This window comes from Aphelocoma coerulescens, chromosome 1, assembly GCF_041296385.1.
Source record: "Aphelocoma coerulescens isolate FSJ_1873_10779 chromosome 1, UR_Acoe_1.0, whole genome shotgun sequence".
Classification (NCBI taxonomy): domain Eukaryota; kingdom Metazoa; phylum Chordata; class Aves; order Passeriformes; family Corvidae; genus Aphelocoma; species Aphelocoma coerulescens.
The window spans coordinates 63370920-63385838 of NC_091013.1; the positions used below are offsets into that span (position 1 = coordinate 63370920).

Below are 14919 nucleotides of genomic sequence, written 5' to 3' on the forward strand. Positions count from 1 at the left end.
GTTTCACTAGCTTTATCACTTTCTGCCACCTATGCACATCCCAGAAGCTGAGTGTCTGGTTAATCCAGAAAGGCACTTCTTAGCTGCCAATAATAATTAAACATTAATGGTGCAGTTACAACATTTTCAGCCACTCAGAACTTATCTGCCCATTGTCTTAGACAAATATAATATCCAAAAAGATATTTATCTTTTCATACAAATTTTTCCGCCACAGGAAAATCACAGACTTTTACCTTTAATGCATTCTGTTCAGCTCTTGCAGACTTGACCTGAAATAATTAGACAAGGAACAAATGCACGAAGAAAAAAAAGTTGGAAAGAGGGGAAACACGCCTAGAAGCGGAGTAACTGAACATACCACAGAAGAGCCAGAGAAGACATGGAGCTGGACATGGTACTTTCTCTCCAGACTATTATTTGGTGACTGAATGAAACAATGGCTCTAACTGCAGTCTTCATGGTGATGAAAAACCCATGTTTGGGTGTATTCCAGATCATTCTTCACCCATTGTATGAAACACTAAAAAATGACAGCAGTGTAACTTTCACTGCAAGGAGCATTTACTCCAAAAGCACTCTAGCAACATCAAAGCACACAATCATTAGGGATCAGGGCATAGGAATTAAAGGGAAGGCAGAAACACACCACAGTCAAACACCAATGAATTTCCTTGCATAAAGCACTGCTGCCTCCAGATGTTTTCCCAATAAGAAGACAAACAGTACTGTGCCTTTGTAAACAGAGTTTTCCAACATATATTTGGAGGGAACAAAGGTTGCAGGTACCAAACCTTTTTACCTGTGATTTTCCTTCTGCAAATCCACCTTGCAGTGAAAGAATAGGCACATGAAGTTTCAGAAACGCAAACTCTGTTTGGGTGGAATTTGGACTCTGAGATCTAGAGTAGAATTATTAACAAAAAGTGCCTTTTCAGAAAGTGCCTCACACAAACCTAGTAACACCCCTCCAGTTGCATTCAGTGCAACAGCCATCCCAGCACCTTTCTCTCTAGCAATATAAAAACCCCACAAAATCCTCAATACCATAGAAGGCTAGAAGAGAGAGAAAAGGTTGATTCACTGACAAAACTAATGCGCTATTGAGTCAGTAGCCTTTGAGTCACAAAGTCAAGCTCAGTGAACATTCATTGAAACTGGTCACATCCCACAGCCCAAGATAGCCAGCAGTCACAGTGAGAGAGCAAAAGGCAGATTGAGCACAGCTGTCCTCTCAAGTCCAAGTATAGCCTGGTGGGCAGGAAGGAAAATCAGAGCTGTTCCTGCCTGTTTAAAAGAGAGCATTTAGTTTTTGAGCCTGTCAGCAAGATTCTTTTTGAACACATTATGTTCACTGACATGCCACCCTGACATTTTGTTTAGTAGTACAAAAAAACCCAAAACCTAAAACAAGAGGTAAGGTTATAAAATCAAATATGATGTTTTCTGCATGTTAAAAGAAGTATTGCTTCCACAGAGACCTGGTGGCTCAAACAGCTGCAGTGCAGTGCCAGTACATGAAAACCAAAAAATGGAACTGACCTGGGTTTCACAGTTCAAGTGTGCCGTGGCAGGGATCCCGGCATGACTTCCAAATTCAAAGCTTGAATAAACACAGTTGTAGTTTCTTGAAGTGGATGCTTTCAATGCAATCTGAAAAGGGTGAGAGAAAGGGCATATTCCTGAAACCTATGTTTCTTAGGTAGAAATTCTGCCTGGAGAAGCCCAGCTCGTGACTGTTTGCTATTAAGACTGTACTGGAGAGAGGGAGCATCTTTGAGTTCACGTACTTAATGCTCAGTGGTGTGTCTGCGGAGTGGCAGGAAATAAACAATAGTGAGGAAGGGTTAACCAGAGACCTGCTGGCTAAAATCTATGTGTCTGGAAACAGAAGAGAGAGGGCTGCAAGGTCAGATACAGTTCAATTGTTCCTAATAGGGGGATCTGCCACAGTGCTACCAGGTACAGACACAGACGCTTATCAAAGGCTGTACCCGTTTTCCATCTCCCCCTAAACCCAAAACAGCAGTTTTGCATCGTAGTGTCAGTTTTTCTGAACTGACCTAGAATGCCCTCCTAATTCCCAAATACAGCATCACTAGAAACCTATACAGTAAATAGAAGGAGAGGACAGAGAGATCAAATAAGCCACCTATTGCATGGTTCTCCATCACATCCAAAACTCCTCAATCACACCCTAAGATGTGTTCTCCAACTTATTTTCTAAGACAGCTGTGCAGCTTATGAAATAATGCCCCCATTCTGCCATAACTGCATCAAGGGAACATCCACACAGACGGTCAGATGCAAGTAAAAATGTCTCTGAGCCTGACAGGAGATGGTAAAGGGAAAATCCCTTTACTTGGAGCCTCTCTACCAAAATTTCATCACTGCACCAAGTCCCAATTGACTCAGCAGGCAGGCAAGGGAAGTGCTTTGTGAAGCCACCAGCCACATATGCAGACAGAGGTGGGGTCGGGCATGAAGCACAGCATGAGTCAGAGAGTCCAGATGCGGGGATGGTTTGAGAGGAAGAGGGACAGCAGCTGCCCACTACGCTTGGAAATGTGCAAAGGAAGAATGAGCTAAGCTATGCTTCCAAAGAGCTCATTCTGCTGCAAGATGTAAAGGATGCAGCAGACATGTTCCAGAAGATCCGTCACAAGCACTAACATTGGCAGAAATCAGATATGGCTGCAGATATTTTGCTTCAGCTTTTTGCTAGCAGCTTTTCTTAGAGAAGGAAACCTTTCTTAGAGAAAGACCTGGGGTACTGCCTCCCCCCTCCCCCCAAAAAGCTCCAAAACCAAACCCAACTCCATTAACTGAATTGGTGGACAATGATATTGTGGAAACACCCAGTAGCAATGGCGAAACATACTGTAAAGCATAAAGTAGTACTGTGGTTGCATGCATTTTTGCATATAGAGTATTTATAGATGCTAACTGAAGCAATTTCATATCTCTAGATATTTACTCTATGCTTGTCAAATGAAATGGCATTTTTCATCCCATTTTGACTGGAAGAGAGAATAAATTTGGTTTATAAATTGTTTAGAATTACTTGTTAATGCTGTTGGCTTTTCTGTATCTGCTTGTAGGAGGGACAGGAGGGAAAAGACAAGTAATATGTTACACATAAAACCACAGTGGAGAAAAACAGAAAGCAAGCTTTGTTTTCAACAAATTTAAACTGTTCAAATGACAAGAATCAGTTGCTGTGGAAGCAGATCTGCAGCTGAATGAAACCTTTCACCTGTCCAACATATGAAATATTTATTATCTGAGGGTGACTAGAGATTAAATAAGCCAGACGTACAATGCAGAAAGCAGACCCTGGCTCATCACCTTCATGATTTTCACAGGTCCTGTTGCAGCCAGATTAGATTTTGCCATAGAGAAAGGGAAGCGGGCTCAATTGCAATATTGGGTGTAAGGAGAAATAAAACTAGAGGAAAGCAAATTTTTAACTTTGTATTTAATTTAACCAGGTTGGTGAAGCAAAATGATGATCCTCTACTGTGTTTAGTAAGACTGAAAAATGTTATCATTTCCAATTAGAGAGAAGAGCCCACTCTCTCTTTAGATAATTATTTTTCCAATAAATTATTCTTGGCCACTTGTTTCCCCATAAAAATTGCCTGGTGTTTTTGCCTTGTAGAAGTTGTTGGGTTGTTTCCCTTTTTTTTTTTTACTTCCTTACTTTGTGTGGGTTGGACTTAATTTATTATAGGGCTGAGACTTGGCTGAGATCCAGATACAGCAATCTGAAAAATGTTCATACTAAAATTCAGTGATGGGATTCCTTGTTCATTTTATCTCAGAGCCTCCCTGAGAATTCAGTCTTGCAATATGGAGCACAACTGATGCAAAAGTGGGTATGTAATCCAGGTCACTTTATTTTTCAGAAAAAGACTTTAGACATCTCTGTTGCTGTAGACACAACCCTGACCATGAACAAAAGCCAAAGCCATTATTTAAGAAAGTGATAATTTTGCATAGCTGCTTTCAGCAGTGAATCACTCTTGGAAATAACATTTTTGCCCTTTATCACATTCATTTCCCAGAAAATCTGGATTTCCAAGGCCTTTGGCATCCTTACTTTAGCTAAACAGCTTTAATGTCTGCATTCTAAGATACTGAAATTGTCTAACTAAGCTAAGGGATAAAGATAAAAGTCTATTGTTATTAAATCATAAATGATACTATGATAAAGTCTATTTCTGCTAAGTCTGGTATGTGTGTGTGAAGTGACTGAGAAGTTGTACAGAGTTAACACACAACACCAAAATATGATACTTCTTTCAGTTCATGCCATTTCCTTATCACGCTATACTTGGCAATCGCATGAAGATTTTAGCAGTAAATATTGGATCAGGTGACATAATTTCAAGTCAGATTTACAGGCTCTTGAGTGCTGCACAGGACTGATCCTGCCCTAATAATTAAGATGGAAGTGAGGTATGAACAAGATGGGGAGGGGAAGAAGAACAACAGAAGAGAAGAAGCAACACGGTATCCAAGCAGTACCACTGTACAAACTGTGCCATCACAAAACCAATGCACACACTGCAGGAACCTGGGGAGTCCTGGCTTCACAGTGGCAGATAATATTTATCTCTAGCCTCTTCCACAACATGATAGACCTTAAAATATTAATCAGTTCTCTCTTCCAGTTATACTCTTCTGGCACTAGTCCTGTGCCTTAATAGAGTGCACCACTGATGTAGCAGGGCAGGAGACCTTTCCCACACCTAGCACATAATACTTAGTTACACACTCTGCCTTCTCCTAGACTCAGCCTTCATTTTCATTGCTTCTGTGCAAATAACTTCCTCCACATCTGTTACAGTCCCTTCGCCCTCTCACAGAGTGCTGTGCTTACGCTTTCCCAAGTTTGCCAGAAGGAGATTGCTAGGCTCCAAGTGCACCAAAAAAGCACAGAACATGCCTTCTTTTCTGCCTTTCCATCTGCCTGGAATACCCTCCCTTCTTTCCCACCGTGGTACACCAAGTACCTTCCCTTTCTTTCAGAAAACTGAGAATCCATCTGTTCGGCAAGTTGCTCCATCTGCAACAACGGCAAGTCCAGTGATGTGCTGCCAATATTTCAACAAAGGGCTCCTCTAAACCCATTCCCCTGAGTCAGTAACGCAGCCCACACACCCAGGGTGGGGATGCTCGCAGACAGCAGGCGTGTGGAACTGGCGGGTTCTATTCATTTGGTTTTCCCATTTCAACAAAATGCTTTCCCATATCCAAGAAAAGAGGCAGCACCATTTGGCAAATACATTTCTGTTATGTGCCTCCTACCAGAAGTGTTAATTCTTGGGTCCTGGGAAGAAAAAATAACAAACAAAAGAACCCACTTTGTTGAGACAGTTGCAGAGTGTGCACCTGGACAAAACACAAGGGATGACAGTGGTAGGGAGGGATCTAAATCCCTTTAAGGGACCCCTCAGGACCGTATCTGTGTCAAGCAAATTAATGACAGGGCCCCAGTTACAAAGAAGGAAATCATTCCAAATTTTCCTTTCAGCGTGAGCTAGTGAAGAGTTGAGCCTTGCAAACGTGCCTGGTAAGGCAAGGGTAAGGACAAGGGTGAGGGAAGATGGTTCAACATTTAAGGCAGGCAGTTTCTCAGAAGGAAAGTGTACAGCACTTTTGCCATTCATACTTCTGTACCAGGTGTGAATACAGTTTGTAAACATATATATATATATATATTGCCTATATGTATAAATGTGTGTGAATTAGACAGTTGCTTTTACAAACTTCGGCTGCTGTTTTTGCTTCAAAAGCTGTCCTGTCTCAGGCATTTTAGAAGTCCAGGCTCAATATTTTTCCATAGGTGGCTATACAGAAGTTGATACACGCAGGCCAGCATGCTCTGACTGCGTGCACTTTGGATTGACCACTTTTCCTGTTGCTGTTTATTAGCTGCACAGTGTTAGATTTATGACAAGTTGCAGTCACATATAAATGGCCAGGTGTTAAATTACATTAAACTCCCAAAGTTTTCAAAGGTGACAGTATAATATATTATTTGCTATTTTTTTTAAAAATCAGCAGTTTTTAGCATGGTCATCATAAAAAAATAGGAGAACACGCTGTTTTGGAACACTTGATCATCACCACTTCAAATCTCTTACCTTGATTGCTTTTCAAATAAGGAAAATTAAACTAAACCAAACAACCAAAAAAAAACCCAAAACCCAAACCAATCAACAAAAAAAATCCAACAAAAAACCAACCAAAAACTTGGTCTCGACAGCTCAGTGTTGAGTTCAGCAGATGACTTTTGTTGGGTTTGAAGATTAAAGAACACAAGACTAGTAGGAGTGGTTGCCATCATAGAGTTTAGTTCAATAGTATTAAAAAAAATACATGTACAAATTATAACACTAAATAATCTCTATTTATATGCCAGAAAACAATTTAAAAAGTATGTTCTGGTTTTGTCTCCTTTGGCTGCCTCATAAATAGCAAAGTGTCAAGTCTCTTACCTAAAAATTCAGGCAATGCTAGTGTGCTTGCCCTGTAATGAGTTCTTCCAGAAAGAAATCCTGACCTTTATCTAGAAGAGCACATCAGCACATTTTGGAGATCACCCATCTATAGCAGAACACTTTGGAACATGTTTATGTTTAAAGCATTTGCTGAGCAGGCAGAGCTTAGGCATGTGCTCAGTCAATCTGTTGAGCTGTGGCCTGTTGTAGGCTCCCACAAGGTGCTCTGCCATGCTCAGAGCCACCCTGCACAGCTACCCTGCTGGCTCCAGCACCACGGGTCCTCCACACAAGAGCTCTAAAGACCACACCATATGAAAATAACAAAAGGCGAGTGCAGCCCAAATCAAAACATCACTGGGAACTCTCCTTTCAAGTCAGGAAAGACAAAAACTTTTGAAGCAGAGGGCTGCTGTGGTCCAGGAGGGCTGGAGCAATGCTGACCCAAGGCACAGACATACAGAGCCCCAGAAATTCCACCAACTAAATTGCTAAGGCATGATAGCATAGGTGGAACACACGGATCATTCTCTGCTTTTTGCAGACAAGATGAAAAAAATGAGTTGCAGACAATAACCCCAAAAGTTACCTACTAAAAATCTGCTAAAGAAAAGCTATGACAGGAGTTTGAAATTAATCCAGATCTGCTGGATTCAACTGTGATTCTCCGGCCATCAGAGAAGCCAGCCTCCTGGCTTTAAAAGAAGCATCCAAATCATAATTACATTTCCACCATGTCAGCAAGGCAAGGAAGTAAAAATGTTTTGGAAAAAATTGTCCAAGTTACTTGTCACAATGGAGATGAGCTGAACCAGTTAAGGTAGGGTAGAGAGTCTGACATTCATAGGAGCATTTTCCTCTTCCAAATAGGTGCATGTTAATTGCCTTCTCATTTTTCTCTATTTTCTTCAAATCTCTTATAATCCCAGTAACGTGTCCAGCCCACTTTCACTTAGATTTGATCTTGGCAAAGTATCTTATCAGTCTTCTCCCTAATCTGTGCTCCCAAAGTGATTGCACGGAAAGTCAGCTCATTTTCCCAGAGTGAGTTCTTTATAATCTATACAGCTCTCCTCTGTTTAAATCATATGAACAGGAATACAACATCCCATACAAAAAGGTCACTTTTCCTTCTGGAAAAAAATGTTCCTGTCCTCACAAGTATATGAGTGAGCAGGAGCAAAAAGCCACCAGCCCTAACTTGAAACCAGAGGGGTTATGCTAGGCCATAAGGAGTCCAATAAGTTTGTGAGTGGGATGGTTTATACCATACCATGACTTTGAAACACTGTATTTTCAGGCTTGTAAAGAGAAATCCATCATACAAGCCAAGTTGGGAACTACATGAGAGAAACTAGCTGGGCTGTGTTTCCTCCAGCATTCATACTTCAGCTCTCCTCTTCTATGTGTGTCTGCTACTGTGCCACTTTTTGGCCTCAGTGCACCTTGTGTCCACCAATCCCCTGGTGGTTCTCCTCTCCATGGATGCCACAGCCCTTTGCAGGAACGAAACCTGATGATCTAGCCATGAGTTTCTACTGGGCTACCACTGCGTCATCTTCCTTTGCAAATGCTGCTTGCAAAGAGGAGGGAAGATGTTATTGAAATGCATGAGTGGAACTATCGAGTACTAAAATTCTGTGGCGATCATGTTAGTCTGGTCCTTTAAGCTTACCACAAGCTTCCAAACTGAGACCATAAGTGCTGATGACAGGAGCAAGTCAGTGACACAAGAAATAAATACCCCAGTGAGAGCTCTGACAACTAAAGAACGTCAAACTTCTTCTCTCTTACCTTCCTTTCTCTGAGAAAAGACCTATTTCCCAAAGGACAGACTTGTTTCCAAAAGCACACATTATCACTGAAGCTGGACATCAACACTGCATGCCATTAAAGCGTTGGCTGCACAATTTCATCTCCAACACACACCTGAAGGACCCATCCTCCTCATTTCTTTCTACAGTCCTTGAATATCCCAGCAGTCCAATGCAGTACCTTTCCGTCAAGCCTATATAAACTGTCTCCTAACAAATACAGGTATGTATGGGCACACATGCATGTACTAACGGAGCAACCAACCAACCAGCAAGCCAACACTGTATATTTATACTTAGCCTCCAACTTGCTCAGTATCCTACTTTAAATTATCTCTCTTCAAATATTTTCTTCACATTCCCTCAAACTTTTTTACTGCTTTCACTCTGTGTACAGCTGCTTCTTCATGAGGGAATTTTGTTGCTCAGTTAACTATCACATTAATCAGGTGAATATGTCTCCCTAGTATATCTAAGAATTGCTCATTAAATCAGGTCTCCAGTACTGTTGAAAAATCATTAAAAACCTGTTTCCAATAAACAAGCTATAAAGGAATTAAGGACAAAATAGGGCTTAGGAAATGTATTAGAAACACAGGGAAAGAAAATTCTGACCAGGCACAGGCTGGGCAGATTTAGCTGAATACTGCTATAATTGCTCATAGTGCCAGGCTAATAGTAAAAAGAAAGTTATAAATATTCACCTCAAATTAACAATGACTGTATTGTGGCTGAACACAAGCTCCTTTTATGTTTGCTTCCTACAAAGAGTCATGTAAAGCAAATTCAAAGCTTCTATGCTGCACTGTTTGTTTCCAGAATAGGAAGTATAATTGGTATGGGATTTACACAGCTTGACAAAGCAAGGGAGGCCAGGCTCCCAAAATCTTTTGGATCCAGCACACAAAGTTAATTAAACAAACCATAAAGGAACTGCACCCATTCCCTGCAACTTCTTCATCTAGCACCGTGCACGAGGATACCTAATTACAGTTTGTCAGCAACTGAGGTGATGAGAGAAATCTGCCATCAGGCAATTCAAACAAATATAAACTAGAGGCAATAATACTTCCATTGAAAGAACAAGACACTAAATTTGTTAAGTAAGTGATTCACTTTGCTTTAATTGCTACACACAAGGTACAATGACACAGTAAGATCTCAGTGACCAGATAAAATATGTCATCTTCTCCCCACCCAATGAACCATGCAGTGCTGAACAGACGGGTCACCTTTCCCTACCTGCATTAGGGAAGAACATTGAATTGGAAAAGATTTAAAATTTAGTTTTTAAATTGAGCCATTTTAAATCAGCTTCAAGTCAATCACCCCATCTCCAAGTCAGCCACTGATGGCAGAGGCAACTTAGCAATAATGAGCATTTATATTTTGCAATTCTTCTCTGTGTGTTTAGTTAGGATTGTGGTGGTTAATCTACTGTTCCACTTAATTAAATACTGTTAAAATTATACTTGAAGCTTCGTCTCATATCTTGCTAGCACAATTACAACCTAGAAGTCTCCATTTTACATCAATCACTAATTTGCTCTCCGGCAGTGTAATTTCTTGTTACAAAGCATACTTCTCTAACAACTCAATGCGTGCTGAGTGCTCCTAACACCACAGCAGCCACTCACCGTGGTGAAACTGTGGCCCCAGAATAAAGCTTCAGTAGCTGTGTTCCTCCTGAAAGCCAGTGTTGGACCTCAGAAGGAATCCCATGGCAGGTGACAGAAGTCATATAACTACACTATAAGCATACAGACTTGGAAGGGTACTCCTGAACCATGAGTGTGCTGAGGAGGTGTGTGCTGAGGAGACATTGTCATCCTGCAGTGCAGCTGGAGAACAAGCAGTGGAACCAATTTAACTCTACAGAAAAGCGAAGACCAGACAATAGAGAGATGATTATCAAATAGAAAAAAAGTGGATAAAACCTCACACTTGCTATAGCTGAACTTATCCCATCCTCTAGAAAGCAAATGCTTCCTGTAAAATAGCAGAAAGAAAAGGGAAAGGAGGACAGCCTGACAAGCAAACCAGGGATAGAAGTGAGATATATGTTATCTTGATTTTGTATCCGAGTGCTCTTCATACATTTCTGCAAGGTTTAGCTCTGCATTGCAAGCTTACTCGACATTTACTTGACAGTAATTTCCCAGCCACACTGTGCACTAAATTAGGTGGTGTTTTCCTGGGTATTGTTTCATGTCTGCACTTCATGTGTAAAGATTCTCTCTGCTGACTTTTGTACAGCACTTGCCTCTTTGGGAGGCATACACATCTACATAAGCATTGCTTAAACACACAGAGCATATGCTTGTGTGTAACCAAAAGCTTGCACAAGTGCATCTCTTCTGAATTTTGCTGTTCATTAATATGGGGCAAAAAAGCCTTTCAAAGGGAACCTAAATCCTCTGCTTTTGGAAATCAATTATGTCTTAATGAATAAGTGTCAATCATCATCTATCCTAACAGCAATATCTTGAGAATATTGTAAATCTCTGCAATGGTTCCTTGGAGATTAAAGCATATAGATACTTAGGGTATTAGATATTGGTAAGAAAAATAATTTATTGTACCTATTTTTTGCTCAACAAGTACACAGTGGAAAAACAATTGAAAATTAAATAAAATTTAAACCAGTCCTTGCCCGAGAGTAACCTGTGTGTGTAAAAGATCAATGTTTTTGTCATGAAAATGCTTTAGGAAACTTTCATGGAAGAAGACAAATTGTTTTAGTATCTCAAAAATCACAATCTTGGCTGCTTACCATTAAACTATACAATACATTTTGGATTGTGAAGCCAAAGCTTTATTCCTCAAAAGCTTTATTCAGCAGCCAGGAAAGCCAATGTTCAGAAAGTAAGAGTGAAACCTAGCTGATTTGGTCACAATTATTTCACTGTCTTTTATAAGCTTACAATGATCTGTATATTGTACTGATAAACAGCCCTTGCTGGCTAAATAAATAAAACTGATGAAATCCATCTGGCCTTTACTGTACATGTTTCTTGCAACAAACATCAGTTTTCACAGGATTTCTTTCATTTTTCCCAGGAAGGCAGAACTGTGCAAGACCTATCCCAAAGGAAAAGGAAAAAAACCACTAGTTGTGAAGCCAGATGTTTCAACAGCAACCGTAAGATGATGTGTAAGATGAAAAAACCCACAGACGGTATTTATGTTAAACTATCCCGGTTCTGTGCTAGTTTCTACTCTGTTTTTCAGAGAAGGACAGAAACATTTATTCAGATATAACTAGCTTTAGAAAAAAATGTAGACTTCCTTTTCAGTTTAAAGTTTTTCACCCTCATTCACTTCACATTCACAGGTTGTTTTATATCTAGAAGCAGTGCTACTGGAATGTCTGCCATGGTTGCAACCCAGTCAAATTTACTGACTTAAGGAAGTTTCATCTTTCTCTTATTTTCCTTGATGAGACATGTTTGTCCTATTTCCAGACTTTTATTATAGAACAGATATATTGAAGTCCATTGAGCTAGTTTGGGCTGGGATAGAGTTGATTTTCTTCACAGTAGCTGGTAGGGGGCTGTGTTGTGAACCTGTGCTGAGAACAGTGCTGATAACACAGGGATGTGTTTGTTACAGCTGAGCAGTGCTGACACAGAGTCAGCACTCTCACCCCAATGGAGAGGGGGCTGGGGGTGTGCAAGGAGCTGGGAGGAGACACAGCTTGGACAGCTGATCCCAACTGACCAAAGGGGAATCCTGTAACATACGGGTGTCATGCTCAGCATATAAAGCTGGGGGAAGGAGAAGGAAGTGGGGAATGTTTGGAGTGATGGAGTTTGTCTTTCCAAATCACCATTACATGTGGTGGAGCCCTGCTTTCCTGGGGATGGCTGAACACCTGCCTGCCCATGGGAAGTGGTGAATAGATTCCTTGTTTGGCTTTTCTTGTGTGCTCGGCTTTTGCTTTACCTGTTGAACTGCCTTTATCTCAGCCCAGGGTTTTCTCACTTTAACCCTTCATTATTCTCTCCCCCAGGCCACCGGGAGAGGGAGTGAGGGGATGTGTGGGGATTAGCTGCAAGACAGAGTTAAAACACAGCATCTATATAAGATGTAGTGTTCATATTCTATATGTACATATTCCATAAACATATTCCATCCTTTGCTGTATTATACTATTAAATACATTGTGTGTTAAATGAGATCATTCTTCCATGCTGTAAGAAATTCTGACATACAAAGTCTGTTTAATCACCCTAAATCAAGCCAGATTTATTGACCAGAATTTCAGTTCATTATATATTTCATGTTGAAGCTTTTAAAAAATTTTATAAATTCTCTACTTAAAAATGGGAAAAAATATTTCAAGTAGAAATGTGTAACTTCTTAATTTGCAAAAGCACACTTAGATTATTTCATTGAAAAATTGCTTAAAACATAATTGTATTTCAAACAGAACCAGTTATAATTCTTAGTTTTTGACAAAAGTTTTTAGAAGTCTTGACTTTAATAACTTCAAAAGGAAAATGTTCTGGGGCAAAAGTATTGCAAAAGCACACTGTGCAAAAGACATACATCCACTAAGATGCAGATTATTAGAAACAGAGAGATGCTAATATTTATGTGGAAAAGCAGACCTATCTGTGGTAATAATTACATTTATTAGACTTGATTTTATTTTCAGCAGGAAAGCAGGCATGTTTTACTATTCCAAACAACCACAGAATACTTTTATTTTTTTTGTTCATTAAAAAGAAAGGAGAGGAAAACACTGCAAATAAATCTTGTTCATGGATACAGATATCTCAGCTCATAAGAGCAGTGAGCTCTCAGCACAAGTTTTCTACTGGGTATTATAAACCAAATATATAAAATGCATGGTTCCAGAGAGAAGTACATGATTTTGCAGTTCATTGAATCCTTTCTTTAGCAACCTTTCCATTTCTCATTTGTGTAAGTAAATGAGAGCAAACCCAGTAGGTTCTGAAAAGAGACAGAATATTTCCCCTTTATTTAAGAGTTAGATGAAAAGAGCAAACTACATAAAAAGAACAGAATTCATAGAAGCACACAACTACATAGGCTGGGGGGCATCTTTGGCAGTCACTTGGTGCAATCCCCTGCTTTAGGTGTGACCAAGTCAGATCTGGTTGCTCAAGACTGTCAGGTTTAAATATCTCCAAGTACAACCTGCTCTAATGCTTGACTACATTACTGTGATTTGCTTTTTTGGTTGGGGTTTTTTTCCCCTAGTATCCAAGCGGGATTTCCCACATTGCAACTTGTGCCCATTCCCTCTCCTATCACATTCCCCTTACAAGAAAGATCTGGTTATATCTTCCTTATATCCACAATAGACAGATGAAGACAACATTTAGGTTCTGAAGATAACGTTTATGTCTTTCCTCAACATTTTTTTCCTCAAAAACCTTTTGTGGTAAAGGTATTGCAAAAGCATTCCGTGCAGAAGACATACCTCCACTAATGTGCCGTAAGATAACAGCTGAAGATAACAAACAATGCCAAACAGGCTCAGTGGTCTCAGTTCCATTGTTCGTTATCATATGCTCTGTCAACACTCAAGAAATCGCTAAAGGGTTTGTTACAAAGACAAAACATACAGGTGATGTCCAAACAGTGGGCAAGCCAGCTGACAGATCATCATCTACTTCAAAGGACTTTTGATCAAGTCCTTGTTTCACATGCGCACTTGAATGAACAATAAGAAAGGCAGGAAGAGGGGAAAGATTAGGTATATCACAGAGCTGTTTAGTTCAGGTATCTCTGCTTTCAGTTCAAAGATTTTTTCATAATTGGAATTTAAGCATCTCAGTCCTTATGATATCAGACCTTATACACTGATGTCTTCAGAAATAAGTATCTTAATGTCCTAGTACATAATTTGGTTTAAGATGAAATGGTACATTACATCTATCTGTTCTACAGCAGGAGTGGAAATCTTTAGATTTAATTTGCCAAGTGTTTTGGTCTTTCCTGGTTACTGCACCCAGTGACCAAAGTACAGAGTGTACAAATAGCTGGTAAGTGGGAGAGAGCACATTGTCACATTTCTGGCAAAGCACTGATCATTGAATTCTTATTAAAGTTCTAAAGTTTAGATACATCTTAACTTTCAGATTTCAGCACAGGAATTCATCTATATCTCTGTGTACCTTTATTCTCTGACATTTCATGATTTCCCTTGAGACTATAAGGAAAAAGAAGCTGTTTATGCACACATCAGATCCAGAAATTGATTCACTTTCCAAACAGAAACATGAACTAACAGGATAGAGAAATTGTGAATCACATATTCTGTGGCTTTAAGGCAAGCTGATAGAGTCATAAAATGAAGTTCCCTGGAGACACTGAAACCCAGCAGAGCACATTAGAGTATATTTTCTGAATAATTTGTTATTTTTTGTCCAATGAAATACATATTTTGAGTCAAAATAGAATAACACGATTATTTCTGTCATCATCACATACTGATTTGACTGCATTTTAAAAAGTCAGCTACCAAATAGAGAATTTGCAAATATTCCTTCAAAAACAACATAAAGCCTCCCACCACTAAGCCAAGTCCAAGCTTCCCTGTTCCCATTCCTCTCAAGCAAGAA

General features: G+C 39.8%; 1 protein-coding gene across 16 annotated transcripts in view; it reads right to left on the reverse strand.

The window, feature by feature from the left end:
* Nucleotides 1-14919, reverse strand: part of ENOX1 (ecto-NOX disulfide-thiol exchanger 1) — a 367773-nt gene that overhangs the window by 149320 nt on the left and 203534 nt on the right. For 13 of the 16 annotated variants that reach the window (XM_069009956.1, XM_069009997.1, XM_069009963.1 and 10 more), the window contains one exon: nucleotides 1543-1653. The exons of 2 other annotated variants lie outside the window; for them this stretch is intronic. The gene's annotated coding sequence lies outside the window, so the exon portion shown is untranslated. Of the gene's footprint in view, nucleotides 1-802; nucleotides 903-1542; nucleotides 1654-14919 lie in introns of all 16 variants that reach the window. One more of the 16 variants, XM_069009975.1, reaches the window with a different exon arrangement.